Consider the following 19,639-nt stretch of genomic DNA (forward strand, 5'->3'; position numbering starts at 1 on the left):
ATGTATTCTTGTCTGCATCAAAAGCGGCATAACCAGCTGGTCAAGAGAGCTTATTCTCCTTTTCTAGTAGGCTCTCCTGAGACTTCATCTGGCATATTGCTTTCAGCTTTGGCGCACCATAAAAAGGACATGGACCTTGAGGAAGAGGAGAACCCTTAGAGATGCACAGAGGGCTGGAGCAACTCTTACAAAAAGAGGCACAAAGAGTTGGAATTATTCAGCTTAGAGAAGAGAAGGCTCTTGGGAGATGTTTTAAAGGCCTTTCAGTACCTAAAGGAACCTACAGGAAAGCAACATTTATTACACTCTTTTGAATGTTACACAGAAGAAAAGTATATTCACAGACTGATCATATTTTCCGCTTATCTGCAATCACACCTATTATACATCAATATGCTAAATACAACTTCATCTAAATGCCCAGATCCTTGATTACCATGCCTGCAGATATATACTAGCAGCTTCAATTTGATGGTATTACAGCTGGTGTAGGCTAAAAACTCAATCTATATGCTAGGACATTGTGTTTGTACAAGCCTAATTAGCAGTGGCTACACAAATTAACTCATCATATTTGCTACCTTAAAATGTATCTCATGACTATTTGAACAGCAGGGTGAAAAAAAAAAAAAAACAGCCAAACTAAGGGAGATGTCTTTGGAAGAAGAAATGATAACCCTTACCTCTTTGTTCATCTGTCAAAAATTTTCATAAAGAACATTCTTTAATCATGCTTCAGATACAACTTTTTATCCGTTGTAGGCTTTGTATTTGCAGCCACCTCGATTATAGCTAAACCTCTGAAGTTATCTAAAGTTATAGAATGCTTTCGAGGTATATGCAAGTATCAGCTTATAAATAAACTAGGTCATATAAATATGTAGCATCAGTGTTTTTCACCAAGTAGAGAATACATTAATAGTGAAATATTTGAGTCCAAAGAACATGATATAGTCTACGTAAAACACTAACAATGCGAATACTTGTTTGTTAAGTATTAATTTTAATTTAACACTGACTTATAATATAAATATTCCTCTAGATAATTGCAATATTGTAACAGAATTTCTGTATGCTCTTTTAGAGCATCATAAACAGACAATATGTTACCCTTATAACTAACTCTTCCAGTTAAGAAATCTTTTGACATATTAACTGGTTGGACTTTACCACTGTCATGTTTTAGGGTTTTTTTTGTTTTGTTTTGTTTTTTTTTTTTTTTCCTTCCTACAGTAATTTTTCTTTCTGGATAAACATACTGAAAATGCTTACTTTTATATATAATAATTTAAGTGTTAATCATGGCATAGCCATCTGGTGTTTGCATCTCTCCGCCTCTGCTTCTTCAGCAGATAGTATCCCCAGCTCTGCTGGCCAGAGCTAAAATTTGAATTCTTCTATGCAAGGAAAGAGTAGGTAGCTTGCTCTAAATCTTTAAGTTAAAATTTATCTTCTCAGATGAAATACTTTATTTTTCATTTCATTGTATAGTAGAGCAAGAAGCATGATCATGACTGTCACAGTTAAAATGATTTTATTACATTGGAACTTTCCAAAACCAAGAGAAAATGTCCACAATCTCTAGAATTAACATCTATTTCTCAGTGAGTACATCTGAAAAAAAAAAAAAAAAAAAAAAAAACCAACCTAGAAAATATTGTGTGACACTGAATATCTTTTAGAGATAAAAAATATTTAATACGTAGCATACGTCATTCCCAGTAATGACTTTGAACTCACAGGTTATATATGCAGAGTAGAAGGAAGTGGTGAATATTCTTTATAGAGATATATTCTTTCGAGAGAAAACTTTAATGACGTTTCTATTCCCATTGGAATATGTTGGCTAAGAAAAAAATATAAATCACACATTCCTGAAAATTCAATATAAGACTGATCTTGATTTTTTTTTCCTCCTGTAAAACACCTTGTATAAAGCAGCAAATATTATTCACCTATTCTCAGAACTGCTTCAACTTGACTGATCATTTCACATTATTGAAAGTTGTAGTTAGAAACCCAAAATCATGTTTTCATATAAAAGTTAAATAACACAGTACTCTGTACCCATTTACACAGAATTAAAAGTTATTTTCAAGGTAAGCAAATAGCAAGTTTTGTTATTTCTGATCCACAAGACCTTGTGAAAGAAACAGAAGTGAAATAGTTCTTATTCCTCTCCTTCACAAGAGAATTTTTTTTCTTTTCATATTTCAATAAGTAATCTTGTTATATAAAGAAAGTGAATGTAGTTTGATATGTGCAAGCATTTATTCTCAAGATCTGCAACTGATAATATATATTCAGTTCAAGGTCATCTTTTGAAAAAACAGGGATTGGGAGGAGACTGGGAAGTGGCAGCAGCTCCCAGGAGTGCTCCCCAGAGAAACAAAAGATCACAATTGCACCCAAAATAAAGCATACATACACAAAGCACCTTGCATCTCCGTCCACCCCACTCTCTAAAATAATACCTTCCAATGACCCCCAATCAAGCTTTCTATCTTTGTTTCATTAGGACAAAGATGTTTCATTACATGTAAAAGCACTGTCCTCTATGACTGCTATGTCTTAGATATCCATTTGCTATTGAGTAAGATTACTGGATATTAAAATGACCGTTATTTCCTTGTTATCTATTATGATTGTTGTTACATGGAGTCAATACAGAATCAGTCTTGCAGGCTAGGGAAGGAGGAAATGGAAGAATTTGACAAACTAAAAGCAATGCAATGAGAAGACAGGGGACAGATAGGACAACTTAGAAAACAAACTCTCTCAAAGAACTTAGAAGAATGATTCAAGCTGCAGAAGTGAAAGTACACAAGGATTATAGCACTTGAAATATCTGACAAAGGTAACTTTGCTGCCCCAGAAAAGCAGTAGAGTACAGAGATGACTCTATCAAGTGGAGAGGCTGGCTAAAAAGAAAAAAAAAAATAAGATTGAAGGCCTTTACCCTTACAAAGTATTTACATCCATGCAACAATGAAAGTACTAGAGCTTTGACACATTCACTTCAGGATGAAAATATGTTAAACTAATTGATGAATTATATTGTTGTGAAAATAAAAAGTTGTCAAAATGCTGCATGTTTCTACTTCCCCCCCCCCCCCCTCCCCCCCTTACAGAAGTATTTAATATATATCCAGAAAGGTGAAGTCAGGTTTGGCCAATCCCATGGTTGTCCAACTTCTTGGCTTGCCTGGGCCACAATGAGCAAATAAGAATTGCCTTGGACTGCATGAAGAACATAATGAATTTAATGTATGTAAGAAACAAAATTTACATTTTTTTTTTTATTAAAACAAAAAACAGCAACAAAAACAAAACTAGTCACATGTTTTACCTTATTTTTGTGAAACAAGTGCATCAGACTGGTTTTATGGCAGTGATTACCATTCCTCGTGAGTTCTCAAGGTACTCATCAGATTTCTGTTGAAATATTTTTCTTCCTGTGCTTTATCCTTGACAATAATTATCCACAAATGTACTACTGCCAAAAAGACAGTGAACTGTGAAGCAAGGGATATTTGTCTCTGCTAAGATAGGACTTTTGAAAGTCTGGTAAAGATACATTACCAAATTCTTCATTTAGTTGAATCTCTGATTGCAACACTACACATTCCATGTGAAAATCTGCAAGTAATGTATTTATGTTGACTGAAATGGAGTTGAAATATACAAAGAAGTGACAATTTCTTTTGACATCTTGAAATCTATTCTCAAATTCCTGTATCAAAGTGTAAAACAGAACTACATATTTTTCACTGTTTACAGGACTGCATTCAGCCACTGTATCAAAATATGTGAATTACTTGCTATAACTTGAGCTTGCCATATTTACATTTCATTTCAAATGTTATCATCTGAAGCACATAGCAGGGAGTACAAGCCATAGTGCAAGATGCTCATGCCTGTCCAACCTGATAATTTTTAAGAAATGTTATCTTACTAAATATTTTGACTCTGTCCTCCATAAGATCCTCATAGAGAAACTTGAAGAACGGATAGAATGTGTAGATAGTCAGGTGGACCAAGAACAGGCTATATGGCCAGAAGATAGTAGTTTGTGCAAATTCTTACTGGAGATCATTAACTAGTGGAGTATCCATACAGGTCAATACTAAATCCCGTCCTGTTTAACACCTTCATGAATAATCTGGACAATGGAATTGAACATACTCCCATTAAGTCTGCAGATGACACAAAACTGGAGGAAGTGGCAGATTAATTAGATGTTCTGAGTTTAAATAGCATTATTTTGATAGTATGAGAGTTGCAGGCTTGACTTCTATTAGCAGAGCCCAGAAGCTGCCACATATCAGAAATTCCTTTCCAGCTGGTTCCAAAAAGGACCTACCCCTGGCCAAAGCTGAGCCAATGAACAATGCCAGTTGTGCCTCTGTGAAAGGAGATAAACAACTAAAAAAAAACTCCACAATAACTTCTGTACAAAAGCAGCTGGGATAGACGAATGAGAAACTGTGGAGACAAACAGCAACCCAGACACCATGGTCAGGCCAGAAGGATGGCAGGAGTTGCTGCAGGCACAGAGTAGAATTCCTCCTGCAGCCTATGGGGCACCATGCAGAGCAGATCTCCACATGCAGTCTGTGGTGGAGCCCATAGTGCAGCAGGTGGATGTAGCCTGAAGGAGACCACAGCCCATGGAGAGACTTTCACAGGAACAGACCCTGGACCGGAGCTGTAGCCCATGGGTATGAGTCCAGATGGGCCTGCTTGAGCAGAGATTTTAAACTAGATGTCATCCGGAGGTCCCCCACAGTCATCCAGGGATTGTGTGATTCTGTGAAGTAAAGGTATTACTTAAATACACAAACAGTTAAATTTATAACAGAAGCATGGTGTTTGAACATAACATACTCTGTTCCCACTGTTTCCAGGTGTAGGGCTCTTATATAGTTGAAAGAGGTAAGTCTGTAATTTTTCAAAAGAGACTCTTAAATAGGATTGGGGAATAATTTTTGCTCTATGTAATTTTCAAGTTTTGCAAGCTCTACTTTTGTAGTAATGAAGAAAAAAACCCTTCTAAAGGTTCCCATAAAAAAAAAAAAAGGGAGATGATAATCATTTTCAAATACCCACTAGGATTCACTTGAGTGAAGGATGAAACTCAAGTAAACTGTATTCTAAGTGTCTTTTTGTTTAATATGGTGCAGGAAAATTGATGTGCTCTAATCCCCATAGAAATCAACTGTATTGAGCTCTTTCCTGATTGAGATTAGCAATACTGACAAAAAAAGCCTCTACAAATATTTAATTGAAACAAGCAAATTTTCATGAAGAGTTTTCATAGTAATAAACTACCAAATAAGGAATTCTCATATGGTTTGTTTTCAACTATATTTTTAAAGACACTGATTTTTTTTTTTTTTTTTTTTTGTGTGTGTGTGTGTGTGTGTGTGTGTGTGATTTCTTAATATTCTGCTTGGTAGGGATCCTGTGTTATTGCAATATATTTCTGTTTTTGCCTTTCTGCCTTCATCAATTCCTACTTGATTTTTTTCCCCCCTTTTTTAAAAAAAATGTGAGTTCCAATTCACTGATCACATACACGTACTGAACATGGAGTACATTATGTTAGTGAAAACAAAAGCCAATCATCTGAAATATCATTTCATGATAGAAAATTAAATATGTAAAAACAACTTCTCCTACAGGAAGCTCACTAGTCCTTACTCATAATCATGCCCCATAAGTGATGCATATACTTACAACTATAACTGAGTTGAGCTGTTTTAAGCAGTTTAAAATAAATGCACAGCAGTGTCATATACATCTTATCTGAAACAAAGGAAAATAAGCTGCCACGGGATATATCTATTTTAATGCAATACAATACCATTACATGGTCTTACATTAATATTATCTGTACGTACAAAAATCAGTATTTAATTTGTATTTTTTACATTTTATTACTGTGAGATTATCAGTTTGATTATAGAAGAAAATAAATCATAATGCATTTAATGGAATATTTTAGATAAATTCTATTACTTTAGCTTGTAGAACATTAAAAACTGCTGAAGTGTTTGTTGCTTGACAACAAGAAACATAATTAAACTCTAGGTTACACTTAACTGCAAGATGGATGGTACTCAGTCACAGCCATTTTAAAGGATCAACAAATAGCAAGGGTCAATGTTACAACCTAGATAATTACTAATCACTTACTAGAAAAAGGGCAAAAATTATATTATTCCAATATCTTGTATACCCTTCTCACACACAGACAGCTGAATTATGTTGCATATCTAGCATGAAGCATTACAGGATAATTTACACGATCAGGTCTTGCACTACTGGAGAAGTTAATAAAGCACCTCATAAACTTCCCTTCTGAAAGATATATGGTGCTGTTCATCGTTGATAAAGAGTAGCTTGGATTGAAATACCTACATGCATCCTGGTCCCTGATCTCTCTGGACAAGCTGTTATTTATACTGTGCAAATAACATTGCCTTCCACATACACTGCAGTACAGTTGTTAAGTAGAATACATATTACATACTGGCAGTCTTTGAGCACGTAAAACCTACATTAAAGAGTCACACAAATCTTTGTAAAATAACATTGCATAAGAAGATATTTCATTATTACACTCCTATAGATGCATAAGGCAGTTAATTTTATCTTCCAGCTTATAGGCAAAGAAGTGTAACTTCTTTTGAATTAGTTATTTTTTGTTTTATCTTTATCCCTTTACAGCTTTAAGGGAAAGGAAGATCAGCGCTGAAATAAGTTCTAACGGACATCTGCGTGGACTAACTGGAGGGGAGAGGGGAGGAGCAACAATAGTCAGAAACCTCTAGCAGGAACCTAGTCTCTTTGGATCTAGACCCTTCACTGTGATCATAATTAGCCAAAAGTTTATTAAAAAAAATAAGGACAGCATAATGTTAGTGTCAGATCTTTTACATGCTTATTAGAAGTTATACATATTATCATATCAAGCTAGTAAACTTTCGGTCTTAAAGATAAAAATCACTTGTGATTGATTACATCATCTTTTCCACAAGATAATGAGCTGTTCACAACCATTATTTTAATTATGCATCAGAGTAATCTAGTTAATATTCCTATCCCATACTACTTACCCTCACATTTTATTTGACACATTCCCAGCTGGAACACAATGGAAAACACTGCAAAGCAGCAGAATAGCAAAGTCCAAGACTGCAGGAGGTAAGGACTTAGCTCAAATGTAACAGATATGGGCATTCAAACAAAGAAAAGAAACTACTTACATTCCAAAGGTCTCACATACAGAAAAAAAAAACAAGACTTCCAACAAGATCACCTTGCCTCCACTGTCAACTTTTAAATGAGGTCAGGGAGGGGGTGGATGTTGACTACACCCCTTCTAGTCACTCAAATGTATTGCACGCACTGAGGTCCTCTGGTTTGGCCCTGCCTTCCTGTCAGAGGCTCAATCACTGGTTCAAGCTATGACATAGCATTTCTTCTACATCACCTATTTCTGACTGAACATATGATTACAAAAACATTCAGGCTGCAAAAAGTTCCTTGGGTGTGTACTAAATTCTGAAGAAAAAAAATATTTCTATTTTATTAATCTGGAGAATCTATTTTATTAATCTGGCCTTCTGGAGAAGGTCCACATAGTAAATACTAATTCCAGTTCTGACAGAGGTTACAATACACAAGGACTTCATATAAACCTCAAAGGCAATTTTATATATATTTCAATTTCTCTATAAAACCAAACTGCAGAAGAAAAGATAATTAAAAATGGCTACTTTCATTGCCATTTGCACATTCATTTATTCTCTGAATTGTGGAGTTTTGTTTTTGTTTTGTGTTAGTTTATCTGTTAGTTTCTTTTTTTTTTTTTTTTTTTTTTAATTGTAGAGGAATGAGACAAAACTGCTACAGCCAGAGATCTTTTAGTCTTCAGACTAAAACAAGATATGTGCAGGCTGATTTTCAACAATATTGTTTTGTAAGTTTTTTCCCCCCAAAATCAAATAGTCTAAAGTTCTTTACCTGATAAGTATTAATTAAATCCATGATTCTCTGTTTCCTTAGTAACAATTCATAGTATCACTGACATTCAAGAGAGAGCAGCAGGTGCAAGAAACCGTAAAAATGAAAAATCTTATTTTGCCAGTTACTTATGAAATATTAGATTAAAGTATATATTACCAGCTTCCTACTGAATTCAGTGCTTTCTAAGTGCAATCCTTTATCAATCTCTTAAACAGGTATGTACTGCCAGACTTTAATTCAATAGATTTTTTCTTTGTTTGGAATTCCATATTTCTGTGTCATAGGATCGTGTACTTGCATCCATCCTTGTGATAAGATACAATTCCATGTTTCAGAGTCACATGCATAGTCCTAATATTATTTCAATATTCTTTCAGAGGTGAAATGTTCGGTTTTTATTTTTTGTTGGTTTTTTTTTTCATGTAAATTTGTGGTATTTGTAAATTTGTATGGAACTACAGAGTGCTTTAGAAACTGAGGAGATTGAATCAACATCAGCTCTGCAGAGAAAAATAGTTTTTACAGAGTAAAAGCAAAATTATGCAATCAAGGTAGATTAAAAATGGAAATTGGTAGGGCATTACATTCTGTAGTTCAACATATGAGTTGCAATGTTTTGTTTGTATTTATATTATAACTACATTTCACAAGAATCATTTAGCATTATAATTCTTTCTGCCAAAGAGAAGTCAGTTTACATCAAGACAATGTTTTTTAAAAAGTAGGGTTACTGAGTAGGGTCAGTTGGATGACAATGAAAGAAACAAGCTCATGTACTGCTTCATTGACTTGGCTAGAAGGATGAATACGACCCAAACGTAAAGGAGGCAACCAGGCATCAGATATCAGATTGGACTACCAACATCCTTATCTTATGCAACATTTGATGTTGGCTTCATTTCTAGTAAAGTGACAAAAGCCACTAATTTGTATAATTAAAACAAACAAACAAACAAACAAAAAGCACCTAGAAAGTACTGGAAAAGTATAGTAGAACTGAATTATAACCAGAAAAAAAAATAGGTCAAGATAAATAAATGTGTAAATTATCGACATATTACTTTAATTAGGATGTTAAAAAGAATTAAAAAAAAAAAAAAATTTAAGTTGAAATAGAATTCTATGTTTAATGATTTTTTTTTTTTTAATTCACTGTAACATTTAAAATGACTAAGTGAAATTTTCATGTGAAGAGATAAAATCAAAGTGTTGATTTACACCACCATATAAATATGTCAGCTCAGTGACAAGTTTTCCCCTCTGCTTGGCACTCGTGAGACCCCACCTGTAGTATTGCATCCAGATATGGAGTCCTCAGTACAAGAAACATCAAGGACAAACAAGCAAAAATCAAAACAACAAAATCAAAAAACATTTCTGGCAGTGATGTCTAAATGTTTCTTGAACTCTGGCAGCTTGGTGCAGTGACCACTGCCCAGGAAGCTTGTTCCAAAGCCCAACCACCCTCTGGTGCATAACCTTTCCCTAACACCCAATTTAATCCTCCCCTGATGCAGCTCCATGCCTTTACCTTGAGTCCTGTTGCTGACATAAGAGAGCAGCACTTAGCACTGCCTCTCTGCTCCCTCATGAGGAGCTGTAGGCTGCCATGAAGCTTCCCATCCATATTCTCTTCCCTGGGCTGAACGAACCAATGACTTCAGCCTCTCCTCAAAAGTCTTGTCTTCTAGAACCTTCACTCTCTTAATAGCTTTCCTTTGGTCATTCTCTAATAGTTGTATATCCTTCTTACATTGTTGTGACCAAACCCACCCACAGTGCCTCAAGGTGAGGCTGCACTAGGGCAGAGAAGAGAAGGACAATCTCTTCCATCAACAGCAATGCTATACTTGATGCACCCTCAAGGTTTTGCACCCTCTTTTGGCTGCAGTGGTACACTGCTGATTCATATTTAACTTCCTGTCAGCCAGAACCCAAGATCCTTTTCCACAAGGCTTCTCTGCAGTCCCTTGTCTCCCAGTCTGTACATCTAACCAGTGCTGCATCACCCCAGGTGCAGAATCACTCTTGTTAAAGTGGTCAGTGATTTCTCCGCCATCTGTGTTGTCAAGATCTCTCTCCACGACCTGTCTGCTCTTGAGAAAGTCAACAGCTGCTCTTAATTTGGAGTCATCTATAAATGTACTTTGTGTATCTTCAAGTCCTGTATTCAAATCATTGATGATAGCATTAAAGAGAACTGGTCCTGAAATGGAGTCCTGCAGAACTCCACTGAGTGAGTGGCTGCCACACTGATGTTAAACACATTTACTATAACCTTTTGAGCCCAACTCATTAACCAATCCTTCACCCATCACATTATGTTTTAATCTAGCCATGTGCTGGACTTTTTGTTGGAAAGTACACTGTGAGAAACAGCTTAAGTTTGCTCAAGTCAAAAAGGTTACATCAACTGACTTCCCTGGTCAACTAGGTGGGTAACCTTGTCATGAAAGGAAATTAAATTAAAATAAAATTTTAAATTAAAATAATTAAACTGAACTTTCCCCTTGTGAGCCCATGTTGGCTGTGACAAATTTTTTGCGTTGTCTTTCACATAAATCCCACAGTAATCTCCTCCATAATTTTACCAAGCACTGGGGTGAGTCTGATAGGTCAGTAATTAACGGTCTTCTTTCTTGACCTTCTTGAAAACTTAGACAACATTTGCCAGCTTTCAGTCAGTAGGAACCTTTTCAGATTGCTAAGACTGTTGAAAAACAATTGAGAGAGTTATTGTGATGGTATGACCAGTTCTCTGAGTACCCTTGGATGAATCCCATTAAGACCCATCAACTTATATGCATCCAGGTGGAGCAGCAAAGTCTGCAAATGTTTAGTGTTGAGTGGAAGTTCATCAATACCACAGTCATGGTCCTTCAACTTAGGGCTCTGAAGAGTTGAAGACAGAGGCAAAGAAGGCATTTAAATCTCCATTTTGTCTGTGTCTCTATTTTTGAGGTGACTATCTTCATAAAAAAATGGACTAATAATATCTACAGTCCTCTTTTTGCTATTAATATATTTTAAAATCTCTTTTTCCTTTCCCACATATTGCTAGCCAGCTTAAACTAAGTTTTGGCCACTCTAGTTTTCTCCTTGCTATGGAGAATAGCATCTCTGTAGTTCTCTCATGCCAACTAATCTTTTTTCCAGTGGTCACACAATTTCTTTTACTGTCTAAACTCTGAAGAATGTCCCTGCTCAGCCAAGCCAACCTTCTTCCTTATCTGATGATTTCCAACATTTTGGAATTGCCTGTTCCCGTAGTCTTAAAAGTGACCTATCAATACAAGCCTTCTTTTTTTCTTGATGCAATCGGTCAGGTTATGGGGGATGCATTCACTAGCCTTAGGTGACTCCTCCAAGCTGGATGTACTTTTATTATCATTTTTTGCCTCACAGCTATTGTGTAAGAATCCCTTCGGGTGCTGAAGTAGGCAGGAAAGAGATTTGCCTCTCCCCAAGTAGATTTCTGTCACCAGGTTGAGCAGTTTTTTTGTTTTGTTTTGTTTTTTACCTCTGTGCACTGTCCACAGGTGCACTTATGCTGCCATCAGATACTGATAGGAAGCTCCAGCACAACCTAAGACCTGAATGGCAGCATGTTCCCTTGGGAGCTCTGAGTAGGTACATGTGTAAGTTCCTGTGGTTGGAAAAGCCACTGAAAATGCAGAGGACATGGGTTTTTCTGAATATCATTACTGGAGCTCATTTAAGCCTAGTAAACATAAGAGGAGAATATCCACAATGCTGTTTCTTCCTAACATCTTTAGTTTTTAAAAAATAATCTCTCCATCAACTCACACAACTAGCTCTGATGTCAATGACATAGAAGTGTGCATTTTCATCCTCAAAGGAATAGTTCAGTAACTGTCTAAAGAGTCATGAGAATTACATAGTAAAATACTGATCACCTTACTGACTAGAACTAGACCCAAATTCTTCAGCAATATACTGTGGTCCTTGAACACTCAGTAACAGATTGCATAGTGATTATCCTTGATCTGATAATTTCCAACAAATTCTTTTAAGTTTTCTGAGATGAAAGTTAACAAATGTGTTCATTCTTATTGTATTTGGGAACAATGTAGTAATTTGTAGGGACTGAAAATTAGATTCTTTATTGAATTTAGATAATTAACTCACTGAATAACTAAATCAGTCTAAAAACAATGTTAATTATGCAGTAGGTGTTTTCTTAGCTATAATATCTAAAAATACCTCAGCACTATTAATTGAATAATAATTTAATTATTTAACAGGAAAAGTGCATCTCTTTTTGTTGAAATAATTTCATTTCTTCAGAAGCTAGCTGACAAAGTCTTGGAATTCAAATAACATTTATTTTCAAGGAAATTATTTCTGTGTCATACATGATATCCTTAGAAGAAGATGTATCACTTCACACTACGAATTTCACTACAAAAAATACCTAGGCTCTAAATTGCTTACTTTCAGGGCCTGAGTGAGGATGAAGACAATGCGCTGTAAGAATGTACTAAATCCAAATTTGTTTAGTAAAGATAAATTTAATATACTATATTCCTACATTTTTATTCTTCTCAGAGCTCTATTTTATCCCTACTCCTTCTGTTTCCGCTCACTTGTGGGAACTAACTGACACTCTAATCAAACGTGCACACTTAATCTTTATACAAAGTCTGCTCCAAAAGTAATGCCTCATATTTTATTATGCTGGCTCAATATCAGCGATAGATGTTGGTAGTATTTGCAGTAGAAGTTGAATCTTCCCACAAATATTCCTTTACATTTTGTTGCTGTGTGACAGATGGCAGCAGAGAGGCAGTCAGACAGAACAGCATCTGACATGGAGGAACATATGAAGCAAAAGTGTATCGCTGAATTCCTCCTTGCAGGAAAATAAACAAATAAATAAATAAATAAAATCATCCATTGGCATTCATTAACACTTGCTGAATGTTTATGTAGACTAAACAGTGGATGTGATCACAGTGAGGGAGTGGGTAGTGTGCTTCAACAGCAACAGTGATATGAAAGACAAACCACATTCCAGATGGCCATGAAGACTTGTAGGACCAATGCATGCAGGCTCTTGTTCATTGTTGGTGAAAATTCATAGCTAATGGTGGTAACTATCTTAAAAAATTAGCGTTTAGATGAGAATTTGCTCTATCAAACAGTGCTAGTGTGCTTTTTGTATATGTTGTAGTTTCCATGGTGATAAAAAGGAGGCATTGCATTCAGAGCACCTACGTATCTTAACTAGTTAATATTGTACATATATTTAGATATTTCAAATGCTATGCCAGTACAGCAACTAGATAATAATTAAATATATTAAGATCGTCTAGGACACACACACACACACAAACATGCAAAACATTTTTGAACACAGACATATAAGAACCAAATTTATTTACAATGTAGTTCAAGTCACATACAGTAAACAAATGCTATCTCTGTTACATGTCAAAGTACAATAACTATTGTAACATGCATTAAAATTGTTCTGTTGTAACAGACACCTAGCAAGAATGAACTGAATAAGAAGAATTTCCAGCTATAGCAGTGAGATTAACAAATGAAGATTATATTACCCCTCCCCCCCCACCCCCAATAATTAATTTTCACTTTTCTTGAGAACATCCCAGGCACATGACAAGATGTTGCTGATGTTTAAAGACTTCTGCATCATCTGGGAAGAATGTTAGATGATTCTTTGATAGTCTTCTCAAAGCATTTGTACTAAATCCATGCTGCTTTGGGAAAAAAAAGTAATAATTAAACAAACAACAACAACAAAACCCATAGATGATTTTATTTCACTTCTATCCTTATTTTTGTAATTAAATCTGTCATACTACATGGTCCATTTCCTGCATAACAAAGAGTCTGTTAAATCTAGAGTACAAACTAATTCTAAAGGTACTTCTAATCCAGACTTGAAGACCCGTGAGTTGGAATCACTGATATTAAAGTTTAATCAGTGCACAGTCGTTCACTGCACATAACCAGTTATTATACTAATTTCAGACTGACTTACACCCACTGTTTCATTAAAAAGTAATTTATTCTCCAAGGATAAAAGAGAAGGAAGTCCTGCCTAGCTAATTTTCTGTGCCTAATGTTGCAGAGAGCTCTGAGTGCCCTTATCCGGAAAGCACATCAGAACTACAGTCTTTGCACTGATGTTTCTGGAGCAGTTTCAATTCTGGTTCAGCGCCAGATTCACCTCCTCGCATACAGTCCATGTGGCTCCACTTCGGGAGCAAAAGAAGGGCTCAGTCAGTCAGTTGCTAAAGAAACTATGTTCTGGTTCTTCTTACCATGCAATTGTTGCAGTAGCTACTTACAGATATTCAGAGAACTTTGCAGCACAGAAACAGTGAATCTGTTCTCATTTTGCGTGCATCTCTGTAAAGATGCATATAATAGAGATTTCCAAACTGTTAAGACATTGTTATTCTGAGCATGTCTGGATGTTCCTCAGTGTTTACACTTTTGCATCTGCCTCTTCCATAAATCCAGTTAAAATGAATAAAATTGTTGTACATCAACCAGAATTGCTCGAAGCAATCTGGTGTGTTCTGAACAGATGTAGAAGATCAGATTTTCAGTCCAAACACACCTCAAGGATTTTTAGATTTAGTGAGTGGCATCTCAATTATTTTCCTTGCCTGAAATGAGTCAGGCTTCCCACACTTCCCTGCTAATTCCTTAAATATTCTAAGATGATGCTCTAGAGGAGAATATCACTAACAACAAGGTCTAACAGTGAGAATTTCAGACTGCTTTCACATTGTATTAATAATTAAGCATGTAAATTATTATGGCTCTCCATCCTGCTAATAAGGATGTTCACTTAGACCATAATGCTACCTGCATGCTTTCTTTCCCTCTTAAAAGCAAATTTAAATTTACAAATAAAATTGTTTTAGCTGGAGTATGTGAACGAGGATAGACATTGAGGACCTACTGGTACAAGTCCTAACAGAATCTTTCATCCTCTTGGCTAAAAGATGACTAAAACCTAATCAGTTCAAAAATATTAAATGGGAAAATGAAATGTAAGCATGCAGTATCTCCTGAACTGTGAGGTAAGAAGAAAGCACGTCACATCTCTGGATATAATTTGATATTCAAAGTCACAAGTTGCTTTTTATTGTTTTGCTTTGTTTTGCTTTGTTTTGTTTTGTTCTGGTGAAGATTGGAGTTATGAATTCAATTTGGAAGACTTTAGTTTCAGAAGACCAGATCCTGTCTGCTGAATTTCTTGCTAGCTAACCCTAGAAACTTTATGATAGCTGTAATTTATCTTATACTATGGAATCCCTCCATCCTTCAAATTGCTTAGGATGCACTGTCTTTCTCTGGTAGTCAGTGCTTTCTCTGTAGTGAAGTCTAAAACTTTGATTCCTTATAGTTCAGTGCTGTAGTAAAATATGTAAATATGTATATAGAGAGAGGTTTATTTTGTTTCTATTTCTGTCACATCTAACCCTGTTGTTTAATATTGTTACAGAGTACTGAGATTACTGATTTTTTTAGAATGACATGAATTTCAAAATTACCTTACTAACTCTTCATTCAAGACTTGGATTAATTCATTTTGATAACCTACCCTATTTCACTACTACTTTTTGCAAAGTTGGGAGCTATGGGACCAACAACAGGGCACCAGAACAGGCACACTCTGTCTTTAAATTATATAAAAGGCAACTGTGCCATAGAGGCTGAACAGAAGATATATTGGAAGTTCTACTAAAGCTAATGATTTTAGACTGGAAGTATCTGAAAAGAACTGTACACTCCTATTTTACGCACTAATGGTAAACCCTTGAAATATATACTAATTACTTGAAGAGTTAATTCAGGCCTTACACAAATAACACTTCAAAAAAGTAAAGTCATAAGAGTGTCTGTAGATCATATATTTCTCTGCTGCACTGTTTAATTACGCTACCTGAAAAGAGGTGTAATTGGAGCTGTTAGCTTTCCATGTTACACAGAAGTCTACAAGAAAACAGTTTGAAATGAGAATACTTAAATGTTCTGTGGATATGATGATTGATACAATTATTTGGTATTGTAATTAATAAGAGATTTCAAATGTTTAGAAAGGAATTATTTGGATCCTTAACCATTTATGCTGGTTTGTAAAAATTTAACTGCATATTTAGACTTCTCTATTATTTAAGGTAAAAAAAAAAAAAAAAAAAAAAGAACAAAAACAAACAAAAAATACTTATTTTCTATTCATATCTGAATATTAATGGAAAGACATGATTTCTAACACTAATTTTTATCCATTCTACACGAACTATTGAAGTAATATGTTGCAAGTCTATCAGGACTTGTCTCCGCAGACTGAAAATGAGGATCCATAACTCTTCAGTGCATACAGGCCTCAGTACAAACAGGAAGCATTCAGCATACCGAAGATTCAGACATTCCGTTTTGTGCCTTTTGTTGGATTGGACCACTTGAAATGTGAGCCTCCTAAAGAAAAGGAGACATCTATTTTTATATAGAAATTGCAGCGTTTGATATTGATTCATACTGCCTACGTTCCTCACACTGAAAATACTATTTACATATATTACTCACAGCATTCAAATGTTTGCATCTTTTGAATGGTTGCTTTAGTTGTCAATATATATAGAAACACTTGAATGCTGCTTTTTTAGTATATGTATATACAACAATATTGTCCTTAGCCCATGTATTAGAGGTAGTGGAAGTGAAGAGACAAGGAGATGAAAGCAGAACAGGATTTTTGAGCAGGTGGTTTATGATGTTCATTGACAGGTCCTTAAAAATGCCTTCATGTTTGCTTCCACAAATGCTATGCTCTATATTTACATAAATCAGTACTTCTTATTTACATTTCAGTTTCATAAATGCAGCTAACTTGGCATGCATCCCAAGGTTTCACCATAATGAGGATTTTCATATATATATATATAGCTTAAAATTTCTGTAAATGTACATAAGCATGTCAAAGTTGGCTTTGATTTTTTTCTCATTATTACCCCAGAAACTCATACACACTTTCAAAATCATTTAAAAAGAAAATTTCAAGGTTCAGTAGTATGAAATGCACTGTTGCCCACTCCAGAGACTGATATTACATATTGCTTCTCACTGAGACTTTCCTTCAACCACTGGTTGAAGAGCAAAGGTGGACAAGAAGTCAGGATGGTGCAAGTGAATACATCCACTGCCTCTCCCAGGGTTGTGCTGTGTAACACCCTTGATCTTTTATGCACGGGAAGGAAGTTATCTGAACTTTGCTGTCTACCATCTCCACAGGCCAGGCATGCTAGCATCTATTTCCAGATAAGTACTTGTGCATGTACCTCACTATAACATTGACAAGTTGGTTTCTAAGAACAATTTCAGCTACTGCTGCACTGTGAGCAATGTTCAGTGACCAGTTTCCTCTCAGCAGAATCAATCACTTTTTCACAGGACAAGTGAAAAAGTTTACTTGCCTTTTGTTCTGAACATAACCATTTAAAATAACAGAAATTGCAAACAGCATACATCTCCCAGATTTATTATCTGGCCTGAACAATGGACTATCTAGAAATACATAGTTGATATATAAAAATAAGTAAACTTCTACAATAAACCTGGGCTTCCACAGTGAGAAATATATAAAACGTTTGTGTCTTTGAAAAAATTCAATGATTTAAAAAGAGAGAGCGGAAGAGAGAGATGAAGATTGGGTGCAAGATCACTACCAGTAAGTAAACACTTTCTAGAATAATATCCACCTCTTCATAGGCTTTTGTATTGGGATCAGTATCTCACGATCTTAATTTTGGAAGCAGAGTAGCTGTTGAAACACAAATTTGTGCACACAAGTAATTTGTACTTATACTACCTTGTTATAACTACCTTGTTATGTTGCTGTAAAATAAATATTTTGTACAAAAATATTGTGTTTGATTATTTACATAATGTATATGTAATATTATACATTATTTACATAATGTATATGTATATAATGTATTTGGTTGAAATTTGCAATCCTTATTCAAATGCCATCCATTTTTCATCACACTGTTCTTTCTTTTCTTTTAAAATAAATTCAGAAGAACTGGAAGTCATATTAAAAGTTTTAAAAACACGATATTTCTCAGTGTGTACCTCTGTTTAGCTTGAAACTGCAGAGAGAGATTCATCGTCAGTTTTAATACACAGTGAAACAGTGATAAAAACATTTGTCATGGTTTTATGTTTTTTGGTTTTCAGCATTCCACATCATAACATCATGTAGTGCACTGGGAGTTACAGTGTTAATGCTCCAATTCTGGTTACCTATCCCTATACATTACAGAAGTCATGGGATCTGGCCCTTCCGAGTGTGGTGCTCTCTTACTGCCTGGCAGTGAGTGCTGGAGGGTGTTTTCCTAGCCCTTCCAAGCTTTTCAGGTTTGACTCGGTCGCAGGAACTCTCTCTCTCCTGTCTTATTTATTAGTCTCAATTTCAATTAAATTGTATTATATTGTGTTAGCTTGCATTCCGATATCATAGTTTGTAAAATAAGTTTTCCTCCATAGATCATTGCCTTTGTTTTTTCCTCCCTTCCTTCCTTCCCATTTTGTGGGGCTGGGGGGAGGGGGCCAGGGGCCTACTGCCCCACTGTCACAGGTATAGATTGATCTAGTCAACTCTGTGACAATGTTGAATCTAGAAAATAGCGATGCGATATTGAAAAGCTTTGAAAAAGATGAATCTGTAAATTTGTAGCACCTGAAATTTGATAATAACTTTTATAATGACCATAATTTATATTTTATTCTTGCAGTTGTTGAGTATCAGCTATAGCATCTGTTTTCCTGGAAATGTCCTGGTAACACTTTTATGTGTGACACTTATTTCCAGTGCTGGTAGTTCAGATAGGTATGGGAATTGACATACTGGACTCTACTCCCTTTTATGTGAGAATTTATGTATTTGCTAAAACAGACACTTGAGTACTTGCAATTCCTGTAAAAACTAATTATTTCTCAGATTGGTCAAAATGTTTCTCATATTTGACATGTGAGATGAGCAATACAAAGAAAACATTATTAAATAAATAAACAAGGAAAAAAGTAAAAAAGTAAAAGTTTATTTATACTTAGATCAAGAGAAAAACAGGCTGTTTATCACAGTTACTGAATTGCATACTACAGTTGCTGTGAAAACTGCCCAAGTTATTGTGATAGTTTTGGTTCACAGATGCTACCTTGACAACACTTCTTATGCTAAATTAGCTGTTGAAGTATTGTCCAAACTCGTACCTCCAATCTATAAAACTGAAGTATTGTTCTACATGAAATTCTATCACGAATGACAGAAATATTACGCATAAACCTCTGTTAACAGCATGAGCTGAAGACTGCTATAGCTATATTTTATGGCTAAAATATCTGTACACAGATGTATATTTTTTTTCAAGTCTGGAAATTTTTAATCTATGATAATCCACTGAAAACTATCACATCATAATTGTATCTATTACAATTGTGCACGCTTACAAAATATTGCTCTCATAAACTCTTTTATTAAATACCTAGTCTTTAAACCATGTTACTAAATATTATTGTATTCAAATAACTCACTTGG

The 19,639-nt window shown here is 35.2% G+C and overlaps 1 long non-coding RNA gene across 1 annotated transcript; it reads right to left on the reverse strand.

Annotated features, from left to right (window-relative positions):
* Window positions 1-3,209: 3,209 nt before the first annotated feature.
* On the reverse strand, window positions 3,210-7,215 carry LOC125688474 (uncharacterized). The gene is made up of 3 exons (XR_007374737.1): window positions 7,122-7,215; window positions 5,740-5,808; window positions 3,210-4,810 (listed from the first exon to the last, which is right to left on the reverse strand). It is a non-coding gene; the product is annotated as an uncharacterized LOC125688474 (long non-coding RNA).
* Between the last annotated feature and the right edge of the window lie 12,424 nt (window positions 7,216-19,639).

The sequence above is a fragment of the Lagopus muta genome, chromosome 1, assembly GCF_023343835.1.
Source record: "Lagopus muta isolate bLagMut1 chromosome 1, bLagMut1 primary, whole genome shotgun sequence".
NCBI lineage: Eukaryota > Metazoa > Chordata > Aves > Galliformes > Phasianidae > Lagopus > Lagopus muta.